Source organism: Canis lupus, chromosome 23 (genome assembly GCF_011100685.1).
Source record: "Canis lupus familiaris isolate Mischka breed German Shepherd chromosome 23, alternate assembly UU_Cfam_GSD_1.0, whole genome shotgun sequence".
Lineage (NCBI taxonomy): Eukaryota > Metazoa > Chordata > Mammalia > Carnivora > Canidae > Canis > Canis lupus.
The window spans coordinates 4,984,003-5,009,148 of NC_049244.1; the positions used below are offsets into that span (position 1 = coordinate 4,984,003).

The following is a 25,146-nucleotide window of genomic DNA, read 5'->3' on the forward strand; positions in this document are numbered from 1 at the left end:
GGACATCCCTGTCTTGTTCCTGATCTTAGGGGAAAGGCTCCCAGTGCTTCAACACTGAGAATGATATTTGCTGTGGGCTTTTCATAGATGGCTTTTAAGATGTCGAGGAATGTTCCCTCTATCCCTACACTCTGAAGAGTTTTGATCAGGAATGGATGCTGTATTTTGTCAAACGCTTTCTCTGCATCTAATGAGAGGATCATATGGTTCTTGGTTTTTCTCTTGCTCATATGATGAATCACATTGATTGTTTTATGGGTGTTGAACCAGCCTTGCATCCCGGGGATAAATCCTACTTGGTCATGGTGAATAATTTTCTTAATGTACTGTTGGATCCTATTGGCTAATATCTTGTTGAGAATTTTCGCATCCACGTTCATCAGGGATATTGGTCTATAATTCTCCTTTTTGGTGGGGTCTTTGGTTTTGGAATTAAGGTGATGCTGGTCTCATAGAACGAATTTGGAAGTACACCATGTCTTTCTGTCTTTCCAAACAGATTTAGTAGAATAGTTATAGTTTCTTCTTTAAATGTTTGATAGAATTCCCCTGGGAAGCCATCTGGCCCTGGACTTTTGTGTCTTGGGAGGTTTTTGATGACTGCTTCGATTTCCTCCCTGGTTATTGGCCTGTCCATGAATCTTTTTAATTTTTCCTTAATTTCCCAGTTGACCCTTTCATCTTTTAGCAGGATGGTCCTTAACCTTCATGTGTTTGAAGTCCTTCCAAACATCTTGTTGTGATTTAGTTCTAATTTCAAGGCATTATGGTCTGAGAATATGCAGGGGATGATCCCATATTCTTTCAGTTTCTGCCTGTCTTAGAAGCTCTTTATCTCTCCTTCCATTCTGAATGAGAGCCTTGCTGGATAGAGTATTCTTGGTTGCATGTTCTTCTCATTTAGGACCCTGAATATATCCTGCCAGCCCTTTCTGGCCTGCCAGGTCTCTGTGGAGAGGTCTGCTGTTACCCTAATACTCCTCCTCAAAAAGTCAGGGATTTCTTGTCTCTTGCTGCTTTAAGGATCTTCTCTTTGTCTTTGGAATTTGCGAGCTTAACTATTAAATGTCGAGGTGTTGAATGGTTTTTATTGATTTTAGGGGGGGAATCTCTCTATTTCCTGGATCTGAATGCCTGTTTCCCTTCCCAGATTAGGAACGTTTTCAGCTATGTTTTGTTCAAATACATATTCTGGCCCTCTGGCCCTTTCGGCGCTCTCGGGAACCCCAATTAAACGTAGGTTTTTCTTCCTCAGGGTGTCATTTATTTCCCTTAATCTATCCTCATGGTCTTTTAATTGTTTGTCTCTTTTTTCCTCAGTTTCCCTCTTTCCCATCAACTTGTCTTCTATGTCAGTCACTCGTTCTTCCTCCTCGTTAACCCTTGTCGTTAGGACCTCTAGTTTGGATTGCATCTCATTTAATTGATTTTTAATTTCTGCCTGATTGGATCTAAATTCTGCAGTCATGAAGTCTCCTGAGTCCTTTATGCTTTTTTCTAGAGCCACCAGTAGCTGTATAATAGTGTTTCTGAAATGGCTTTCTGACTTTAAATTGTAATCCAAATTTTGTAAGTCTGTGGGAGAGAGGACTGTGTCTGATTCTTTCTTTTGAGGTGAGGCTTTCCTTCTAGTCATTTTGCTCGTGCAGTGTGGCCAAAATAAGTTGTATTGGGAAAAGGAGAAAAAGAGAGAAGAGAAGGAAGGAAAGAAAAGAGAAAAAGAAACAAGAAAAAAGCAAGGAAAAAAGAAAAAAAGAAAGAAAGGAAAAAAAGGGGTGGGGTAAGCAAACAAATCAAAAAGCAAAAAAACAAAGAAACAAACAAAAAAAAAAACAAAAAAAAGAAAAGAAAAGAAAACACGGGGGAGTATCCTCTGATTCAGTATACTGTAAGTCCCTTGACTTCCCCTGGAACTGGTCTGTCTAGCTGGTCTTCTGGGGGAGGGGCCTGCTGTGCTGATTTTCAGGTGTCAGCTCTTGGGGGAGCTGCTCTGCCCCCTGCCTGGTGCAGGGCTCAGTGAAAGATATTTAAGCTGTTTATCTGGTGAAGCCACTGTGAGGCTCAGTGGGGGTTGTTTACCCCGTGAGGCCCCAGGAGGAACAACCGCAGTGGCGGGGCCAGCTCTACAGCCCTGGAGTCAGCTCCCACAGTAACTCCGGAGCTCTCCGTCTGCAGGGCCTGGAGGCTCCGGGTGGGGCCGCTGATCTGCTCAGCTGGGGCAGGAGCGTCCTCGCTGTCCTGGGCCCTCCTGGCCTCTGCCTGTCCCGAGGAGGCCGGATCCTGGGCTGTGTCTCGGCGCCCTGTGCTCCGGGGCCTGCGCTGTTGGATTCGCTCCCGCCCCGCAGCCCTCTCCGTGGAGCCTCTTCCTCTGCCCGAGCCCCCCCGAGCTGCTCCCGCCCCGCAGCCCCCTCCGCGGAGCCGCCCCCGAGCCCCCCGAGCTGCTCCGGGTCCCGCCGTGCGCGCTGCAGCCCTTAGGGAGCTCGGCGCACTCTCCTGGGCCCGCAGTTGCTGTTACTGTCCCGGGGAGCCCGAGGGCATCCCCGCCCTCCTGGGTCCTGCTCCACCTCCCTGCGAGCCCCTTTCCGCCCGGGAAGGTCGGTGCAGCTCCTGCTCCTCCGGGACGGGGCTCTCCTGTCCTGGGGACACTCGCCCCGGCCTCAGCCCGGCTCCTCGCGGGGCCCCTCCCCCTTGGAGGCCTTTTGTTTCTTTATTTCTTTTTCCCCCTCTTCCTACCGTGATAGAAGCGCGAGCTCTTCTCACTGTAGCATTCCAGCTGGTCTCTCTTTAAATCTCAGGCCGAATTCGTAGATTTTCAGGATGAGTTGAAGGTTATCTAGGTAATTTGGTGGGGACAGGTGACTTGGGGACCCTACTCTTCTGCCATCCTGCCCCTCCTCCTCTTATTTTAGCTTTATTGACATATAGTTTACAAATGAAAGATTAAGATATTTGAAATACATTAACCTTGTACAACCATCACCACATCTTCAGAACTTTTTCATCTTTCCAAACTGAAATTCTATACCTATTAAAGGTTAATTATGTAATATCTCCCCACTCCCCCCCCCCCACCTGCCTACCCTGGTAAACACTATTCTACTTTCTGTCTCTAAGAATGTGAATATTCGGGATGCTTAAGTGGCTCAGCAGTTGAGTGTCTGCCTTTGGCTCAGGGCATGATCCCAGAACTCCTAATTTGGGATCGAGTCCAACATCGAGTTCCCTGCATGGAGCCTGCTTCCCCTTCTGCCTATGTCTCTGCCTCTCTCTCTCTGTGTGTCTCTCATGAATGAATAAATAAAATCTTAATAAAAAAAAGAATGTGAATATTCTAGGTACCAGAGCTTAAGTTTCCTGGTTGCTGTTTTGCCTTCAAGCTTTTTTTTTTTTAGATTTTGTATTTATTAATGAGACAGAGAGAGAGAGAGTTGCCTTCAAGCTTTTAAGGCCAATGTGCTTCTGTCCACAAAGAGTAGGGGTGGAGATTTGTTTAAGATGTGTGTGTTTGACAGGAAAGAGATAGGCATGGTAAGTATAAGGTTAAAAACAGGGTGAAATTGAAGATCATTCACATATTTAGTTCCCAGTTTTTCAAGAACAAAGTGGAGACTAGCTGCCAGCTACATACTCAACATCACTTTTACTCTTTCTCCCTCCCTCCCCAAATGGTACATACGTATATTCCTAAATTCTGAGTAGAAGCCCAGATAATTCAGAAGTCAAGTGATTTTTATTAATGAAGAAAATTGAGATTTGGTGATCATATTCAACAAACTCCCTTCTATTTTAGAACCAGTGGGGGCTGACCAGATTTTGGAGACATTTGGGCACACCCAAGTACCAACCAGTAGAACCAACTGGATTCTGCTTCAATTCAGAGACTCACCAATTCATTTCAACATTCTCTGAATTCTTGTCCTCTCAGTCCACTGGTGTATAGAAGGTTAAAAATGGGGTCTTCTCTCTGAAGAAGCTGAATTCATATTTTAAAATTTGATACATCATTTAATACTTCAGGATTTGATGTGCTTTCAGTGAAAACAAGGCTTTCTTAAAGTAATTTAGAGATATATGAAATTCTCATTATCACAAGAGAAATGTTGATCCCGTTGAGTTATGCAGGCAAGAATAAATATCTAATTATTTCAGCCTAATCACTGTCATTCCTTTTCATCTCCCAATACGCAGTCTTTTCTTATTGTTTTTTCTTCCCAGACCCATCAGCTCTTTTAAAAAGTGATCCTTTTGAGTTCGGAAGAGATAAAAGAGGCTTAAAGATAAGAAATAACAGAAGTCCCTGCACTTCATGGGGATTACAAGTGGAATTAACATGGCTATATAAAATGAAGCCACAGCTTGGGGTTTGGAAATGACAAGGTTATTTATTCTCCAAAATCCTGGGCACTTGGTTAGGTTGTTATTAATCCCAGTGACTACACAGCTGAGGCTGGGAACCTTCATTTGAGGATGGAAAACTATTGAGTTTTGACTCTCTATGATAGTATTCTTTTTAAAAGCAACGTCTGAACATGAAAAAATCTAGTTTTTGAAAACTGTCTAAAATGGAGTATAAAAGTATTGTCTCTCCCCCTTCCTCCCCCACACCCCGTGCTACACTCTAGAGGTAAGTATCTTTTAACCAGTTTCTTTTTTCATTCACTCGACAGTTCCCATTAAATTTTTATATGTTTTTATTTCTGCTTCTATTATTTCAGTTATCAACTTTAGGCAGCACTGATCTACTCTAGGCAATGAAAGATCAAGAATTTAGGAGCATTTTTTACTATCCTGTTCCTTTTCTTCTTGCTTCCGTACTTCAGTTTTGTCAATTACATTATTATTTTAGTTCTTCTAATATTGACCTTTATAACTGTAAAAATCAATGCTGACAATCGCATTGCTTGATTTGTCAACTTTAGAGGATACTTTTGAAGGGAGAATAAATTGGTGCATCTATAATTGTTTTTCCTTCCTCTCTCCCTTACCAACTTAAAAAAAAAAACCTTTTATATTTTCAAGGTTTATAGCACTTATATTGTTCTCTGATGCCTGTAATATTACTTTCTGCATTTGGTATACAGATTGACTTTCAAAATTAAAAATTTCCTAAACAATATTTACAGCGTCGTAATTATATGATTATTACTCATTTTGAAACAAGTTGCATAAAGGAGAATTTTTAGTTCTATATCTTTAAGTCCTACTTCCTCTACCCTCAAGATACGCAAGTGTCAAGACCCAAGCGATTCTGCTTCCCTCTCTCCAGTTTTCTTCATATTTTCTAGGGACTACTCAGTGCTGCTATTTCTTAAATCCACATTATCTGTTTCCTTTTACATTTTTTTCTCCTGGAGTACCTCTGAAAGGTTTCTGTTTTAATTTGTATTATATGACTCTTATGTTTTAGGAGTTTTGGCATATCTAAAAATCATTTTGTCCAATATTTGTTTAATGGCTTGATTGGGTATATATTTCAGGGTTTAAAAATCAGAAATTTGAAAAAAAAGTGTACTCTCTTTCAGTATCCATTGCTGCAGATGAGAGATTTGATGTTACTTTGATTCTTTCTCCAACTATGGAAGCTTTAATAATTTTTTCTTTGTTCTAGGACTTCTGAGATTCCCTAAATTGTCTCAAGGTGCAGATTCACCCCACCTCCCACCACTGATTTTGGTAGCCATTTGAATCAATTTGAAATGATTTTTTTTTTTTTTTTTCAGTTCAAGGGTACTTTTTCTTAGCTTGGTCTTGGTAGTTAGCCCTATCTATTCTATTATCCAGTCCAATTACTAATTTTTTTATAACATGTTTACCTTTCTGAAGTTTTCTTTTTTCTGTTTACTTCCTTTCCCTGGAGGCCTATTTTTGTCTTTGAAAGAAACAGTTTTGTTCTACCTGAAGATACTAGTATCATTTCAAAGTTTTCTTCTTTGATCCATTCTAACTTCTTTGAGGTCAAATATTACTTTTTCCATTTTGGATTTTATTTTTTTGTGTGTGACTAGCTTTCCTTAAATATCCTAGGATATTTAGCTATTGGTTCATTTTTATGAATGAATCTAACATACCTTTTGTGAGACCATACCATTTCCCTTGGTCCCCTTTAAATTTCAGTTGCTGCTCTGGTGGACAGGTCCCTCACATTGCCAATAATCTACCCCAACTTCCTGCCACATCTCTCTACAGTTCTGCCTTAGTGGTTTCAAAAACTGCTGGCGTTCACATAGTCCATGCCAGGACCACATGGAAATATGGATTGGATAATGCTTCTAAGCCACCCCTACCTTCTGTAGTAGAGATTAGTGGATAAATGCATTAGTCATATGTTCTTCAAAGACACAATTCTTTGTCACATGGTTCCTTAGATGTTCCTCACAGTATAGATCCTTACTTACCTCTAACATCAATCCTTAAGTTATACATTCTTTATTGAATTTCTTCATTCCTGATTTATTCTTGCTATCTTCACACCTGTTTCCTGAAATCACCTCCCAAATAAACTAACTGCGCTCATGGTTCTTGTCTTAAGTTAGACTTGGTGGGGACCCAAACAAAGATGAGGTAATTAGTATTCCTAGGATGCTGGGCTTTTCTTTGGAGCTGTGTAAATAACCTCTTCCTTGGATGGGAGGACTGACTGAGTTCTGTGTTTGCTATGAGATGTTTTAACAAGCAGCTTCCCTAAAGGGTGCTAGATAGAAAATGCAATCTGGCTGGTCTACCATAGTAGCTCACATGAAGAGCCCTTTACACTGGAGGTAGGGCACATTGGTGCTTTTGACTGTGGAAGGAGTTATTTTACCTTTTTCCTTCTCCTGATTGTACTGTCTGAAGAGTAAGTCCAGAGTAGTCTTTGTCTTGCCCTGCTCCTCTCACAGGCTCTAGTAGTCATGCCTACTTTCGTTAGAGGAAAGTTTACCCTGGCATTGTAAACTACTGTTTGCTGTGTGGACTCTTTAAACATGGGTTAGGAGATTGTAAGGAAAACTATATATAGCTTTTCCGGCCAAGCAGCTAACGTATTACCATGATGATTAATCCAGAGTGTATGCCCACTTTGGTATAAGTTGATTGTATCTGAAGCTTCTCTGAGGCTCCATTTCGAATGCTATCCCTTACTTGTCATGCTTTAAGTTGTGAATTTTTCTCTTTTACATCTGTCCTGTCAACACCTTTTATTTGTTTTCTGTCCCCTAGAACTTCCTCCATTTTTTCTGGTCCATTATTGGCATCCTTTCCTGTTTTCCAGCATTATATATATATATATATATATATATATATATATATATATATTCAAATAGACCATGTAATGGGTACACATGCATGTTTTGGGTCTATCATCTTTAAGAATTCATTATATTTTAGATGATGAAATTGCAACTGACCTGTGACTTTCCTGGTCCAACAGACATAAAGCACCAGAGTCTAGACTTAGACTCATTTCTTCTTATTCCTAGTCTTGTGCTCTGTTATGTCATCATTTTACTCAGAGCCACGAGGGCAGTTGAGGAAACCCTCACATGGAAAGGTAGCCATATTTTGAAAGAATCCATATAGAACCAAAGGGCACTCATAGAATAGAAATCACAGGGATAACAAAACAAGATCTTTGATATCAGAGGTCTCAGACTAATATTTAGGTTGCTCCCTATTTATTTACAGAGGATGGGCTGCATGTATCTGGCCTTCTGGGCAGCTGAAATTCAGAAATTTGGGTTGTGTTAGTTGACTAATATAACACTATGGTACTGGTAGAGAATTATGAAATCAGGAATACTTTACTATCTTCTGACTAAAATTGACTATGAACATTTGGGCAAATCCTTCTGTCCCTGGGTCACCTTTAATGTCCTTATCTATAATATGAGGATAGAATCAATGAATTGTAACTTTCTCTAGTTCAAAATCTAAGCAGAGGGAGGCAAATGGTAGCTTACTTAATTGACAGGATTACTGATAAAAAGCTTTAAGGCTATGATCCTTATAAGTTTTGACATTTGGATATGCATCTTGGCCCAATGTACCAGCTGCAGTAATTGTTATGGGTTATGCTGAGACCCAGGCTGGATTCCAATTAAGGTTTGATTTTCATCAGTGATAACAGTAGGATCAGTGGGAAGGGCAGATGCACACACAGACAGTCCTCAGATAGACGGTTTCAATGATTCCTAGACAGATGCTTTAGTTTAAGGGCATTGGCATTTTTACTGAGTAGAGATCTGTCTATTCCATCAGTAGCCTAGTCACTTTTCTTATACCATCTATATTTCTCCATGGTCATGACTTCCAAAGGGAAGATATTACTGTAATATTCCTAACTAGAACAACTTGAGCCCCAAGGGTCTGGCCTTTATTACTTACTGAGGACTCCAATCTAGAGTGTTCTGGGGGAAACTTTGAGTTATTAAATACCACTTGTTGATTGGCTTAGCTCTAGCTTCTGTATCAAATTTCCTGCACAGAACATCTGCTTCCATTAATCTGGTGACTCCTCAGATATCCTGTTCTGAAGGATTTAGTGCTGGCTGTATGTTTAAAAGGGAGAGCTATGGATCTTGTTTTGAACCATATGCATACCTAGTATCCTGTTTCATTTTGTTAAAGCAATTCAACTACTTTGTCTCGCTCTTCTTGGCTTCATTCTCAGGAGGCTGGACATAAACTATTTTGGGTTCTTCTGAGATGGAAGAGTTTTCAGAACCATTATGGAATAGCATCATGTATGCACTTACCTGGGGCCTCACACAACTTTTTGAGACACCTTCAATTCCGTTTGTGCCTGTGTTTGTCTTAGTCACAAGCCACATAGCCAGCATACCTAGCCCTTGTTTCACTCATTTCTGGCTTCTGCCCAGTTCCATTGGTTCTTATGCAGGGCCTCATACCTGCCCATGTTCACCAGAGGAATCCTCACTTTTGCAGACTCTTTTCAATGCACTCAGATAATGGATATCTCCTGTGTGCCAGAAACTGGTAAAACCAAGCAAGACCATGGCTCTCTAAAGCCATACTTAAAAGAGCCTTATCTGCATGTCTCTTCAGTCCCATTTGGTTCTCAAGCAGAGGCTTCTGTAAGAGAAAGAAACTGTCACTGCCTTTCATGAATCATTAAGAAAGTAGAAGAGTTGAAAGGTTGGCAGTAACAATGAGAGTAGGCTATTACAAGCAGGTCAAGAGTCTTCTTTTTTTAAGTTTCATATCCCCAGCTGCTGTTCAAATAATCAAAAAGGGGTCCTCCCTGAAACTGATTTAATTCTTAGGAGGAATGAAAAGACATTTAAAGGGCAAGCCAACTTCATAAAATGACATTAAAAGGTTTTAAAATAGTATTTTGCTTCTAAGGGGTGTTTGTAAATGTCAGAGGTAATGTATTGATTATGGTCCTGGAAGTTCTTGCTTTGAGATGTCTAGCTGCCTTTGGCTTAACTAATGCTATTAAATCGTGCTCATGGTATGAATGATCTCGGCCTCCTTATTTTGTTTGCCTAAACTTTCCCTATCCACTGGGCTTTATCCACAAATGAACAAAAGGTATCATCAGATCTGTGTTTGTAATCCTTGTCATGTTTAACTTCTCATGTAAATTGCATAGAGATAAAATGTTGAGAATGGCTGTAGAAGTTAATTGCTTTATAGGTCTCTGAGATTGTCTTATAGACTCCTGTAAAATGTTGCAAGTTGGTTGCTTCATCCAAGGCTATTACTGTGAATGTCCAAATAAATAAGAAAGCCATCTTGAAAGGGTACATATAATCCCATTTAAATCAAGATGGGGGCATACCTCCCCCATATTTCTTGGGCTCAGGCTTCCCTGGTGAAAATATATCTAACATTTTTATTTGCTGATATTAACCAGTTGTTAGTGGTAGCCAAGAATATTGTGGAGAAAGTTGATATCATCATCACCAACACAATCTGGGCAAGTCCCTTCATTTTTCTGAGCTCATGTCCCCAATTTGAAAACAATAGAGATCATATTAATTGCTCTGACTGCAAGGTCATAACTGAAGTTTCAAGGAAATGAGAATAGTACACATGAGTTCTCTGACTTACAGTTTACCAGGTCCTTACAATACTTGATGAGGCTAAAATTGGTCACTTCCCTTCTGAATTTTAGGACCATTCGGAATCTAGACGTTGGATGTGTTCATGGAATTTAACCCAGGCAGGCAGAAGGGATGGCATCTAATTTATGTGCGTCCACTTAGACCAACACGTGCCAGCTGTCCCTGTAGCTGTGGCCTTCACCCTATACCAAGACTGTCTTTGGCTAAACATCAAAGACTGCCTAATTCATCAACAGAGCAAAACTGTTAGTTAAGTAATAGTTATGGCTTTGGTTTATTATCTTAAGAGTTTTATAGTGTATTAAGATCTTGTTCTTTTTAGCGGGAAGGAGATAGATGCCTGTTTTTTATTAAAGAAGTGATAACATGCTCATAGTAAACAAATTATTGTAGTAATGATGTGAGTAATGTGAAAATTAAAATCCTTTCTGTGAGTCCCATCTCGTTCTCTGTGGGAAACCACTGTAAATGCATTCTTGTATATCCCTCCAGAAACTGTCTATTGTAACAGAAATGAGCAATATTCACACTCTTCTTCACCTTAACTTTCCCCCCTTAAAATATGTACCGATGGTCCCTGACTTACGATGGTTCAATTCAATGATTCCTTGATTTTATGATGGTGTGAAAGCAATTATGTGGTTAGTAGAAACCACATTGTGAATTCTGAATTTTTATCCCTTTCTAGGATAGCAATATGTATGATTGTCTCTGCTGATGCAGGCCAGTGGAAGCCATATGATCATATTATCACGAGGGTAAACAATACGTAGTCTGAAAACCATCATGTACTTAAACAACCATTCTATCACCTTTACACAGTATTCAGTAAGTTACGTGAGATATTCAACATTTTATTATGAAATAGGTTTTATGTTAGATAATTTTGCCCAACTGTAGACAGGATCCCTTTATGTGGAAATTGTATATTCACTGTAGGTGAATGTAAGTGTTCTGGGCACATTTAAGGTAGAATAGGCTAAGCTCTGATGTTTGGGAGGTTAGGTGTAGTAAATGCATTTTTTACCTAACAATATTTTTAAGTTATAATGGGTTTATCAGGAAGTAACCTCACTGTAAGTCAAGGAAGATCTGTATATCATGTTTGTATGTGCATGTGTGTGTATATATACATATATACCATTGTATGTATATATATATATATATATATACACATATATATATATATAGATCTGCTTCATATTTTGATGTCTATATATCACATGGATAAGGCATAATTTGTTTAATGACTTTTCTATTAATGTACATGAAGTTTTTAAAGGCTTTGTTTTTGTTTGTTATTAAAATATCCTTAAACATACAATTTAAATAATTTTGTAAGTTAGGTAAAAAACATACTTCCTTTTGATGCTAATTTTTTATTTAGAAATGTTCAAAGGTACAACAAAGTTCAATGAAAAGCATCATGAATCCCCAGATTTTCTTTATCTAGAGTTACTAATGGTAAATACTTCACCACTTTTGCTTTCTCTTTCTCAAATGAAGAACATTTGAGTGTAAGTTGAATACATCATGATGTGTCACCCTCAAATATTTCACCATGTATCTCTAAAGGACTAAGCTACTCCTCTATGTAACCATACCATTGACATGCCCAAGAGATTTAAAATAAACTTATCAATATTATATTACCTGGTATAGAGCTCATATTCAAATTTCATCAATTTTTTCAAAAATGATTTTATAGATATTATTATGACTGATCCAGGCAAATGTCACCCACTGCATTTGATTGGCATGTTTCTTCATCTAGTCTTTTTTGAGATTTCATGTTGCTGCTGTTGTGATATTAACTTGTTTGAAATGTTTTGGTCAGTTATTTCATAGAATCTTCCAGTCTGAATTTGTCTCCTCCATGATTAGATTCAGGTTAAACTTCTGTTTTTGTGTAGCTGATATTGTGTACTTCTCATTGCATCCCATTGGGAGGCATTGGGATTTCAGTTTGTTGGACTACTGGTGATGCTCAGAGGATCACTTGGTTAAGAATGTTTCCCCCAGATCCACAGTACTTGATGCTTGAACAACACAAGTTTGTACTGCACGGGTCTACTTATATGTGAATATATTTTATAGTGCAGTCCTGTAAATGTATTTTCTGGAGGAGCAGGCTCCATGTAAGGAGCCTGACATGGGACTCGATCCAGGGTCTCCAGGATCAGGTCCTGGGCTGAAGGCAGCACTAAACCACTGAGCCACCCGGGCTGCCCATCTTATGATTTTCTTAATAGTATTTTCTTTTGTCTAGTTAATTTTATTATAAGAATACAAAAAATATGCTAATTTTATTGATAAGGCTTCTGGTCCACAGTAGGCTACTAGTAGTTAAGTTACCTGTAAGTTTTCGCCTCTGTGGGGGTCAGCACCCTTTACTTCTGTGATGTTCAGGAGTCACTATAGTTTTTATCCTTTGTAATGGGTAAGTAATTTGTGATTCTTTGAAGCTGTATGCCTATCTTATTCTTCAAAAACTTTTACCCACTTGTTTTGTTTTCTGTCGATGATCACTGCCTGAATTAATAATCACATTCTGGCATCAAAATGGTGACTTTATAATTCTGTTCTTCTTTGGCACCACTCAAGGATCCTTTTAATTTTGTCTCCCCGATGTGTTATAATGCATCGCTATGTTCAAATTATACTGAAGTTGCCCATGGAAGCATTACTGTTGCCTCCTTTTTTTCCCAGTACTTTCTAGTATGAGATGTTTTAGGATTATCGCGCACTTTCCTTGTCCTGTACCTGAAGTCATTTGCTTCCCCAAGGAAGCCTGGATCCCTTTACATGTGAATTGTTTTTAGGAGCCAGGATTGGGGTCTTAGGTATAGTATCTTTGTTTCTAAGCCCAGGAGTCAGTAAACTATGGCCAATGGGCCATGTCCCACTTGTGGCCTATTTTTGTATAGCTTCTGAGCAGAGAATGATTTTAAAGTTTTTAAAGAGTTGCAAAACCAAACCAAACCAAACTAAAAACAAAACAAAAACAAACACACAAAGAAATACTTTTTAAGAAAGATTATATGAAAGAGATCCCATACTGTTTTTAAACCCTAAAGTATTTACTATATGCCTCTTTATAGAAAAAAAAAAAGAAAAAGTTTTTCAATTCTTGTTCTAGGCTTTATCAGTATATACAGCTAGGAAAAATAATTTGTGGATAATATCAAACTTATATTAATATCTCAAATTCAATTCCAGTATCACAAATCTTTCCTCACTTTCCCCTATTACACATTGGTAACTCCTTTCTCCAATGAGAAACAGGTTTCCAATAAAAATAATATATTACTTATTTGCTCATTCTTATGCATACCAAGTAGCTTCAGAAATACTCTATCAATACCACTATTAAACAAATCTACTAATTCAAGTTCAAGATTTCTTTGTGTGGTGTTTTTGTTGTTTTTAGAATATATACAACTAGGACTGTATAGGCAAGGTACTATGTTCGAAAGTTATTCAATTAATTCTTTGTCTCCTATGTGCTTATTTGTGCTTATTTGATCAATGTGATGTGTACTAAGTTCATTGGTTTCTGTTTGTATTTGATTTTAGGGTGTTTCTTTTTCATTTTTTTTTAAGATTTTATTTATTTATTCGTGAGAGAGAGAGAGAGAGAGAGAGAGAGGCAGAGACACAGGCAGAGGGAGAAGAAGGCTCCACATAGGGAGCCTGATATGGGACTCGATCCCGGGTCTCCAGGATCATGCCCTGGACCAAAGGTGGTGCTAAACTGCTGAGCCACCTGGGCTGCCCCCTTTTCATCTTTTATAAATTTTATTTATAAAAATTAAAGTATACAGCACACAAAATTTAGAGTAGTCACATAGCTAGACCCATTTTTCCAACCCTATTCCCATACACCCCATAGGTACCCGTGTTTCATCATCAAATTTCTGTTTATCCTTCTTGTATTTACTTTTGTAAAAATGAGAATACATACACATACATGCATATATACAAATACACAAAAATATCATATATATTGCTTTTTTATGAAAATAATTCATATAAATATAAAATCACCTATATACTTTAGAATATACATATTTCTGAGGTCATTTTTCTTACACAAAATGTAGCAAAGTACATATACTCTGTTATACCTCAATTTTTTTACTTAAAAATAGACTGTCAGTACAAGTCCATATCACTGTATAAAGATCTTTTTTATTCATATGGATAGCAAAGTTCTCTACGGTGTGGGTACACCATTGTTTATTTGAAATTCAATCATTCTGGTTTTTTGGTAGGGTTTTTGTTTTGTTTTTAGTTTTGCATTTCCAATATTTCACTATTGCCATAAATAATATTGCATATATTATTTCTTATTTTAGAGATGAAACTTCAAGGTTAAATTTCCAAAAGTAGGATAAAGGTAAAAGAGTAGATAATAAATATGTAGTTTCGGCAAAGATTTCCAATTTCTCTTCTGTGAATTTTCATTTCATTTTGTTTTGTTTTAACTGTGTGAAGATGTCTGTGATGGATTGGAAGACTTTTCCTTTTCCCTTCAAGGTCTTTCCTTTTTCCTTCAAGGTATTTCTAACTGGACTAAGAATCAAATTGACATGAGATGGATTAACAAGAGAAAATTAAATTTAATTTCATATATACAGGGAATCCACACAGACATAGAAATTCCAAAGACAGTCAGGCAAAATGAAGTACATTTGCCATTCTGAACTAATGAGAAAGGAGTAGGGTCCTGGGACTACAAAGAGAAGAAATGTAATTTATAGGAAGATAAAAAAGGGTAAATGTTTAATGAACAAATGTTTGCTGGGTCACTCAGAAACAATGGGACATAGAGGAATTTGATCAAATAGCCCTTGCTAGGTTCTTTCTGGTCTACTCTAGCTAGTTCATAGGGTAATGTGGTTATCGATGGTAATGTCTCTCTTCTTGGAGCAGGTCCTCTATCTAAAATTTTTTCAGGCAGCTGTGGGCAAGGTAAAGAGCTGGATACTTGAAAGAACCCATGTATTTAACAATAGGAGAAAAGGAGAAAGAAATGGTGTTATATTCCTATAATATAGTATGTAAATAAATGAATTATGCAGACATAATGTTGAATGCAATAAAGCAAAACAGAGAATATACACTGTATGATTGCATGTGTATGAAGTTCACAAACAGAACTAATCCATGGAGAGAAGTCAGGACAGTGGCTGGCTTTAAGGAGGCTGAGTGGTCATGATGGGAGTAAGTCTAAGAGAAGGCTTTGGGTTGCCTCTAATATTCTATTCTTGGGCTGACTGGCTGATATTTATAACTGGCAGAAGTGTTTACAATTTGCAAGTATTTACTCTTATGATTTGTGCATATTTCTGTGTATATGTGATAGCACAAAAATAAAGCTTGAGAACTAAAAGAGCCCTGAAAGATTGGTAGAAGTTGCTGAGTCTTAAAGAATTCTTATTCCTACATTGGAAAAAAATGCACAGGGGGCTAAATGGAGGGAGGCCTGTTGTTAACTAGGGACATTCTGGACCCAAATTTATGTGAAAACAGCCAAAGGCTGTCAGCTCATTTTTATCACAGGCAGGCAGGTCATTTGTGTATAGTTCTTGAATAATCATCACATTTCCTTGTTTTACAAATGTGCAGCCGTCACTCCAACAGGGAAGGTGATGACAGCAGTCACTTTTGTTGTTACTGTAGTGGTTTTATTGTAGGCATTCTAAAATTAGAGGTAAATAACTTGCTGGAGCTTGGGGTTTATTGAATTTTCCCACTTTGCTTATTTTAAGCGATAACATTACCGTGGGTATTGAGCACTTCCTAATTTTCCTTGCAAATGCCCCTAGCATATCAGCACTGGAATGTTTTTTACTACCTGCAAAGAAAGAACATCAGCTTGGAGTCTGACAATTATGGGTTCAAACTCCACATCTTTAATTTTGTCACATGATTTTTGGTCATAATAACATTTTGGTTAATGGTTTCTTTGCTAATATCTGGATAAAACTATCTCTTTCCAAGGCTGATATGAGTTTAAAAATAATTTTATAGTTTAACATTCATGGTCATGACCCCATCTATATCTTAGAAGTGACGGTGTGATTTGGGAGAGCAAGAAAGTGACAGAATTTTTTTAATCTTTTAAAGACCAGCTGTCAATTTCTGGATGTCTTTGTGTGTGTGCCTTTCATCACCCCCATTATATTTATTATCTAAATGAAGATGTATTCTTAAGGCCTGAGGTAGCATCATTTTACATTTAGTGAACATTTAGGAAGGTTAATCAACATATTTATGGTATTTTACTCATCTAAGCTCAAATCCGCTAATAACTTGTGAGCACCAATTTACCAATTTTATGATTATTATGCGATCATTTGTTCATTTTATTCAACCCATATGCCTGTACTGACCAGGTCCTGTATTGGCACTTTTTTTTTTTTTTAAGTAGACTCTACGCTCAAGATGTGCCTTGAACACAAACTTGTGCCTCTGAGATCATGCTCTACTAACTGAGCCAGCCAGATGCCCCTGTGTTGGGCACTTTGATTTGTGTTATTTCATTTAGAGTTTTACCGGCAGCTTCAGAACTTCATCAGCAGTTTTAAAGTGAAAAAATTATAGCAATAAATGAAAGATTAGTGATCATTTTGAAAATGATCAAGATAGCCTTCAAGTTCCCCTCAGCTTGGCTAAGCTTCACATAGATTTCTGTCTAACTATGACTAATGGAACTAAAAGAGTGCACTGGTTGGTATAGAGGCTGCTTTTAGGTGAACATGCTTGAACAATGGAATAGAGAAAGGGTCACAGTAACCACCTGGCTGAAGACAGGTCCATTGAGCCACCCACCTCAAAATATCCATAGACCCTACCTTACCAATGGGCTACTTAGATGTAGGCACAATTCCCCAAAAATGGAAGATTCTATACATGACCTTACCTCCTCATCTTCCCCCTTTAAAAATGGCCACCACCCACTGCTTTGTTGCAGTCTCTCCTCTGCTGTCCTGACCCCAACCCTTCCTTGTGGTGGGTTTATTCAATAAACTTCTGACTCCTTTGTTCTGCCTCAGTGAATACTTTCACTGCCAGTGCCACCAGCTTCTACATGATGGTTGCCCCATATTTGGGGGCTTTCATCCAATCAAGAGATATCCCATTTATGAACCACTGTTGGGGAACATCAAATTGAACACAACCCCAGAAATAGTATTGAAAGCAAAGAACTTTTTATTACTTTTTCAAGTAAGGAGACAAATGTCTCCTGGTGGTATTAGTATAGGAAATCTCTTTATTCAGTGTGCTAGGGGTGGGAGCAGGCAGGTTGCACGAGCACTTTGGTTCAGTTGCACATGTTCAACATGTCAACATGCTAGTGCATACATTGTATGTTAAAAAAAATGGCAGAAAACTTCCATAAGAGGAGATCTTAGTATTATAATGAGCCAGAGGTAACTTCAGAACAACTAACAGGGCTTCTATGCAGATTCTCAGCTCCATTCCAGCTCAAAATAGCTCACCTAAGGGGCCAGGAATGCCCAGTACAGGGATATCAGGTAAAACATCTAGTTGGGCATCTCTCTGGCTAGAACTGCTGGTTCTGCAGAGCAAAGCATTCCTTTGGGGCTTTTTCTCTTCCCCCTTCCTCACTTCTGCTGAGAGCTTTCAACCCATTTGGAGAGTAGCTTCCCTGGTGCATCCTAGCTAATATACAGGCCCTTTATCTCCCATTAGAGTATGTCTGGTCCTTTGAAATGTAAATCTTCTCCAAGTCTCTTGATAAGCACCTATTAGCAAACACAGATGGCCTACTCTTGCCTTGACCAACCTCCCTCCTAAGGTCCTCCAAGAGGACCTGCTGGCTCAGCCTATGCTCAAAAACTTCCCTGCTTCTTGTTTTAGCAAGTTGAGTTCAATCTCTCTCCCCTACTGCAATTATCTTGACCCCTATTAGTCTTGAATAAGGAGTCCCTTGCCTGTTTAATTCCTTTTGGTGTCATTTTTCTTTGACGCGACTAAAAGAGTTGAATACTTTTACATGTATGTACTTATTGAACACTTGAACACTCCATTATTTGTGAAATGTCTAAGACTTTTTCCAATTTTTTATTGTAATTGTTATGGGGTCTCCCTGTTGGGTGGGAGCTAGTGTCATAGGCAATGAAAGAATTCAGCCAAGGCAGAACAAAATAGAATGAAGTTTACTGAATATGCTGCAAAGGAGCAGCAGGTAGGACAGCAAAGGAGAGGCTGTCTGCTGTGGGGTTGAGGGGCCATAGTTATAGAGTGGAGTGAAGAGGTATGAGAACTATCAAATTTTCCCTTTTTTGGTGACTGTGACTGGTTGTAAGTATAGCCCTCTGATTGGTTAGAATCTATGGCTATTTTGAGGTGGGTCACTTAAAGAGCCTATTTGCATTCATCTCAGTGGTGTGGGCCCTTTTGCCTTGATCAAGTTTCCATTGCTCAAGTGTGTTGCCTAAAAGTGGCCTCCTCAGTTTTTACCTTTTGTGTCATGATTTGTAGTTACTATTCTACCTAGGTTTGTAGCTTATGGTATTTGTATTTCCCTCATTGTATAAGTCAGGTGACTGTGTATGTGGTCTGGTTCTGCACTCCATTTTGTTCTTTTCAGCTTACTGCTTAACAATATGCCAATACCTTTCAATCTCAAGTTTTGGAACTTTATAATAAGACTTGATGTCTGCTAGTGTAAGTGTTCTAAATTTGTCCGTCCACTCCAAGATTGTCTTGGTGTTTTTGGTCTTTTGGATTTCCATACAAATTTTAGAATCAGTATATAAATTTATGCACACCCACATATATGCTGGGATTCCATGGAATGTATAGGTAAATTTAGTGTTTTTTTTTAAAGATTTTATTTATTTATTCATGAGAGACACAAAGAGAGAGAGAGACAGAGAGAGAGAGAGGCAGAGACACAGGTAGAGGGAGAAGCAGGCTCCATGCAGGGAGCCCGACATGGGACTCGATCCCCGGTCCCCAGGATCAGGCCCTGGGCTGAAGGCAGCACTAAACTGCTGAGCCACCTGGGCTACCCCAATTTAGTGTTTTTATATTTTTAAATATTTTACCTTTTATCCATGAACATGGCATAGCCCTCTATTAAAAAATGTTTAATTTATTGTAAAAGTTCTTCTAATTTATTTATATGGAAATGTTGAAAGCATTTTGTAGATTGAATTGCAGGTATTTAATTTTTTTCAATGTTTAGAACATTTTATTAAAGTAAAAAATTGTTAGAATTAAGTGAAATAAAAAAATAGCAAATATTTACAAAAACATTAATAACACCAATCAAGTCACACACATGTAAAAATGCAGAAATGCCTTAAAAAATTTGTAAGTTGAAAATTATGGAGATTTCCCCAAAATATAGAGTGCTTCATGAATTTGCGTGTTATCCTTGTGCAGGGGCCATGCTAGTCTTCTCTGTATCATTCCAGTTTTAGTATATGTGCTGCTGAAGCGAACATAGGTATTTGATGTTTTGATGTCATTGAAAATAGTATTTTGTCTATTGCTAATTATATAAATATACATTTTATGTTGATTTCTAAAAAATGATTTTGCTAAATGAACTCTCATATTTCCATATTTGTCTATATATATTTAGGCATGTTTTATATATATAACCATGTTCTATAAAATTAACAGTTTTATTTATTCCTTTTATTCACACATACTCACATATATACACATATATAACTAATATGTGAATGTATAAATATGCATGTTTTGTCTTATAATACTGACTATAGGATCTCCAGTAAAGAAAAAAAGAGTGGTAAGAAAAAGAGTAGTAAGAGAGGGCATTTTTGTCTCATTCTAGATCAGAAGGAAATCTTTAGATATTTAACCATTAAGATATATGTATATATTATATATGTATTTATATAAAATATTTACCCATTATTATTTATATATTTATATTATTATATATTTATAATATTTATATATTATTATATATTTATAATTTATATTTATTACTATATATGTATTTAGGATACCTTCTATCATATTAAGGAAATCCTTTCTCTGGTATTGCTAGTCTGCTAAGAAGTTTTAATAAGTCTTTTAATAAGAACTACTTTCAAGTCAAGTTTTATTCTTAGTAAATGCTGGTCTCTCTGTTTGCTTTTATTCTTGTGCCATAGAATGTTAAATACAGTGGCTAAAAGCCTGGGGAATATAGAGAAGCTGCTCCTTCTTACCAGACCTGGAACTTCATTTGTTACATCCTCAGTATTTTGAGATTGTTGAAAACTGTACAGACTGTCCATGATATCTCAGTCATTTCACTGTGATTTTCTTTTGGACTTCTTCAATTCTTGTTCTATCACCAAATTGAACATATCTAGGGGAAACACAAAAACTAATTTCAGGTTTATATCAATGTAGTTCCTTCTTTTGGCAGATATCTTGACTCCCTCAAATCTTGAACATTTGAAAAAAAAAATCTTGAACATTTGGTTACTGTACGGTCTCTTCAATAGACTCTTAAAAATCTAATTCCTCTAATTGTCTAGAAGTTTATTTATTTATTATTTTTTAAGATTTTATTTATTTATTCATGAGAGAGGCAGAGAGAGAACCAGGCTCCCCAAGGGGATCCTGATGCAGGACTCGGTCTCAGGACCCTGGGATCACACCCTGAGCAGAAGAGAGAAGCTCAACCACTGAGCCACCCACGTGCCCTGTCTGGAGATTTAGAGCTAAAGGTAAATTTCATCATTTTACATAATGGATTATCCTATATGCTTCTACATAGTGTAAATATTCAAAGAATAAGGAGTTCTCCCATTCTCAAGAAAGTTATTGTCCAATGGGCTGGCAGAAATGTAGTAAAATATATTATGTGCAAATGCTGTTGCAAGTAGAGATTAGAGGATCCATTTACCCTCCTGGGAACCCTTATTGGGGCATTTTATTGTCACATTTATACTTTGCTTGCTGGATAATAGTGGCTGCCTAGCTTGATGGATGTCACAGGTTAACAACACAAGTACCCTGAGTTTAATCCCGAATCTCATAAAAATAAACTTTACATTTATGAAGAAATTGGTTAATATAATCACCTACTGCTATGAAGAATTGGAAGAGGCCTATCAGAATGCAAGAATTTCCATCCCCTCAAAGGTCCTTCTAGCTAGACTAAGAATCAAATGGACACAATGCAGATTAACAGGAGAAAATAAAATTTAATAGGTACATACAGGGACTTCACACAGACACAGAAATTCCAAAGACAGGCAAAATAAGGCATATGTGTCCTCCTGAACTAGTGAGAAGGTTATAGGAGTCTGAGACATTGGAGGAAAGGAATGCAGTTCATAGGGCAACAAGAAAGGGAGCAGATGTTTAAGAATTAGATATTTGCCCAGCCACAGAGATGGGTCACTCAGACATAATTTATCTCTGCTAATAACTTTTATTCTGGAAAAACGCCTCCATTTTTTTCTCTTCTCTATTCTTTATTTTAAGTATATAGTGTATAATACACATAACATACGAAGTTGTGTTCATCAACCATTTACGTTATCAGTAAGACTTCTGGTCAAGGGCAAGCTCTTAGTAGTTAAATTTTCAGGGAGTCAAAAGTTGTATACAGATTTTCCACTGTGCATGGAGTCAGGTGGTGGCCTAATCCCCTAATCCTCCTGTCGTTCAAGGTCAACTGTATGAAGTTTAAATGAAGAGTAATCTCTTGCTCCATTCTTTCATTCCCCATCCTCCAATCCCTCTGCCTCCCACACCAAAGAAGCTGTTTTCTACTCTTCAGTTATTCCTCATGGTATAAACCTTCCTGTTTCCATATATCATCTTTATAAAGCTATTTATTCATAATTTTGAGTAATTTATTATATTCTTACTTTGGAAGTGGATCATGTGTCACTTTGATAACTCCACACATACCTATTCTTCCTTCTTCCTTTCTCTTAGTACAATTACATGGACAATTTTTCATGAAATCAATTATTGCTGAGCCAAGAACTATATCATCGACACTTTTACTTTCTGAACCAGGAGAATCGCTCCCTTCCTGATCTATCTATGCTGGAGTGCCCCAGGATCCAGGCATTAGACTACTTTTTTTTTTGTTTACCCTTACTCCCTAGCCCATTCCTATGGTTTTGAAAATTAACTCCCAAACTTATATTGCCAGCCCTGTCTTCACTTGAATTCCAGGCTCCTATTGTCCACTGCTGACTTGACATTTCTATGTGGATGTCCAGCAAGCTCCATATACTTAACTTGTCCAAAACTTAACCCTCCTTTTCCCTCCTCTGAAACCACCACTTTCCTCATTTCAGGAAATGGCACTTCTGTCCTTCTAGCTGGTCAGACCCTGAAAACATTTAATTTCTTTATATTTTAGATCTTCGATTCGTCTATGTAGGTAAGGGAGGGGCAAAAGTTTCTGGTGAGCCCATAGGGTCTTGATTGCCTTCAACTCAGAGTCAACTCGGCCCCTGTGGTTGTCTTCCTGAGTTTTGCTCTGAAGAGCCTAGTGTAGGCTACTCCTTGGACTTGTGGCTTTTAAAACTGGTTCCATTCATGAGTGTTCTACTGGATTTTGCTGCTGAAGCCTTTGTTTGATGTAGCTGGAGGCTTGCCTTCCTCAGATCAGTAAGAGATTGGCAGTTCTTTTAGATAGGCCCACCAGCACAGCCCTCTTCTGTGTTGGAACAGCCTCTGATTGTAGCAGTATCTGCCACCTAACCGCCACCTCTGTTGTTTGGTAACCTCAACCTGTCCCTCACCATGGAGGAGCTCACTGGCTGGGCCACACTACTGTCTACTTTATGAAGGGCCTCACAGGGACTTCTTGGGGCCTCCAAACCACATGGAAGCCAAGGGAAGTCCAAGGATCCAACAAAAATTTGTTTCTTTATGTTTTTAATGACCACTTAATTTCTCATTTTTAATTTTCTAGTTAGTCCTATTTGAATTCTATCTCAGAAATCTTTGTCAACTTCAGGATTAAGAAGATACTCTATTTATTTGTAGAAGTTTTACAATTTTAGCATTTATATCTAAGTCAATGATCCGCTCCCTTCCTCTCACTCCACTGTCCACCCCTCAAATAATTCTTTGAGCTAGAAAGGCCAGCCTTAGGACTTCTTGCTTCTCTCTCATATGATCTCTGCATCCCTCCCCAGGCACAGAAGAACAGTCTCTATGGCCTTTGCATCCAGATGCTCTCTGGATATGTTTATAAGCGAGATAAAATAACTGAGAATTTTTTCTTTCTTGCAGTACATCCTAGCTTTACACTGTCCTTTTGTTGCTTTTATGCTTGTTTTAGATGGCAAACAGTAATCTTAACTCTATCTTTTTATCTCCAGCTCTTTTGCAGGCTGCCTCTTACTCAGGTAAGAGACAATGTACACAAAAATTTTAAAGAAAAATAAGCTCATTGATATATTTTAAAAAGCCCAATCTTCATTACACAGAGATCCCCAGCAATTGTATAATGCCTGAATTCTTCAGCAAGGAAGTTATCTGGAGTGTTTGAAAACCTGGCAGCACAGACAAGAGGGTGTGGTGGACTATTGAATTAGCTCAGTAGTGAGAAGCCTCGTGGTGGCATTGGAGGCTGTAGCTGGAGGAACCGTGGCTGTGTTGGAAGGAAGGTGGGAACATAGTGCTGGGAGGAGTAGAAAAAGTAAAATAATAGTTCAATATTGGAATAGGGAAACTAGTGTGGTTGTAAGATGGAAAAACCGAGGAAAATGTTGGAAGAGACCAGAAACCTCACTTCTTTTTCATAATCGATCTAAATAAAGGTGTATTTTTTCTGATATGTCAAAGATTGATGCTATCATAATTATACCAGAAGACATTATAGTGCTGTAATATAATTTTGTCCTATGTATATCTAAAGCCGCTAACATGAGTAAGGTTGAGGGCAATGTATTTTTTTATTCTTACCAATTGAAAAGTTAGCTTCCTTAATCCATTTGTGCCAGAAATATTGTCCATTTATTGAGCACTTTGTATGTGATAGATCTGTGGGATATCACAATTGAATAAGACATAGAAACTTACAGTTTCACAAACAGCCCTGCAACATAGCTGGCCAGCAAGTGTTCCTTGGGACAGGAAGTGTTATGTGCTGTATATATATCCGTGTATATAAATATATATAATCCATATATAACATATATCCATGTATAACACACACACACACACACATATATATATATCCACACATAACAAATTTCCATATATAACAAATATCCTAAGCCTTTGGAAGATTTTGAGTCAGTGGGGGAGTGATGAATACAATGCAAGATTTTTCTTTCTCTGCGTGTAGATTAAAATCAGATTGAGAATGAAATTTGTTTCTGCCTCTCTAGAATCATGACAATAGAATTTCCCTGTAGTTCAGAAATATTTAAAAAGAACAATAAGACAGAATTTAACTCCCAGGTGCTTGCTTAGCAAGCACCATGCCAGTTAAGCACTGTTCTTGTGTCATTGTGCAGATCCCCAGTGGGCCAGAAGAGAAACTTCTTAATTAGATTTCAATGGTCCTTGTTTGCCAAGGTATATTGTTCGGGGATAGCTGGTGATGGATTGGCTAAACATTTTGTTCCAGTTTTTGCTTCTTCTCTGTAGTATTCTGCTGAGATGTGACTCTCTCATGTAACTTTGCAGTTTCCTCTGACAACAGGTTAAGTTAGCCTGCTGCCCCTGTCATATGCAGAACCTGATGGATGTCAAGGGATGAGACCAAATTAATTCAACAGGTGGCAGAGAACCCTGGGGGAGGAGAAGCCTGCTCCACATGGATATGCTAATACAGATTTCAGTGCATGATTATCATTCTGCAGTTCAAGAATAATTGAATTTGCATATCCCCAATGTTTAAGAATTGATTTCCTAAACGAGGAAATCTGGGGCATAATGACCATGTGCCTGTGCATCACTGCACATTATTTCAGGATCCAAAGGAATCTGCAGAGAGTAAATTACTTAGTCCCTTTGGATAGATGGAATTTTCATGTTATCTTAGGAAAGCTGTGGGCATTTTTTTCTCCTAATCGAATGGAATCATTCTCTG

The 25,146-nt window shown here is 38.0% G+C and overlaps 1 long non-coding RNA gene and 1 other non-coding gene across 7 annotated transcripts in view; one reads left to right on the forward strand and one right to left on the reverse strand.

Annotated features, from left to right (window-relative positions):
* LOC111091862 overlaps positions 1 to 25,146 on the forward strand; it is a 58,160-nt gene that overhangs the window by 22,956 nt on the left and 10,058 nt on the right. For 2 of the 6 annotated variants that reach the window (XR_005376820.1, XR_005376817.1), the window contains exons 1-2: positions 20,085 to 20,797; positions 23,426 to 23,452. The exons of 2 other annotated variants lie outside the window; for them this stretch is intronic. This is a non-coding gene — a long non-coding RNA (uncharacterized LOC111091862). Of the gene's footprint in view, positions 1 to 4,215; positions 4,687 to 20,084; positions 20,798 to 23,425; positions 23,453 to 25,146 lie in introns of those variants that run through there. 2 more of the 6 variants (XR_005376821.1, XR_005376819.1) reach the window with 2 other exon arrangements.
* On the reverse strand, positions 19,446 to 19,550 carry LOC119865485. The gene has a single exon (XR_005377312.1). It is a non-coding gene; the product is annotated as a U6 spliceosomal RNA (small nuclear RNA).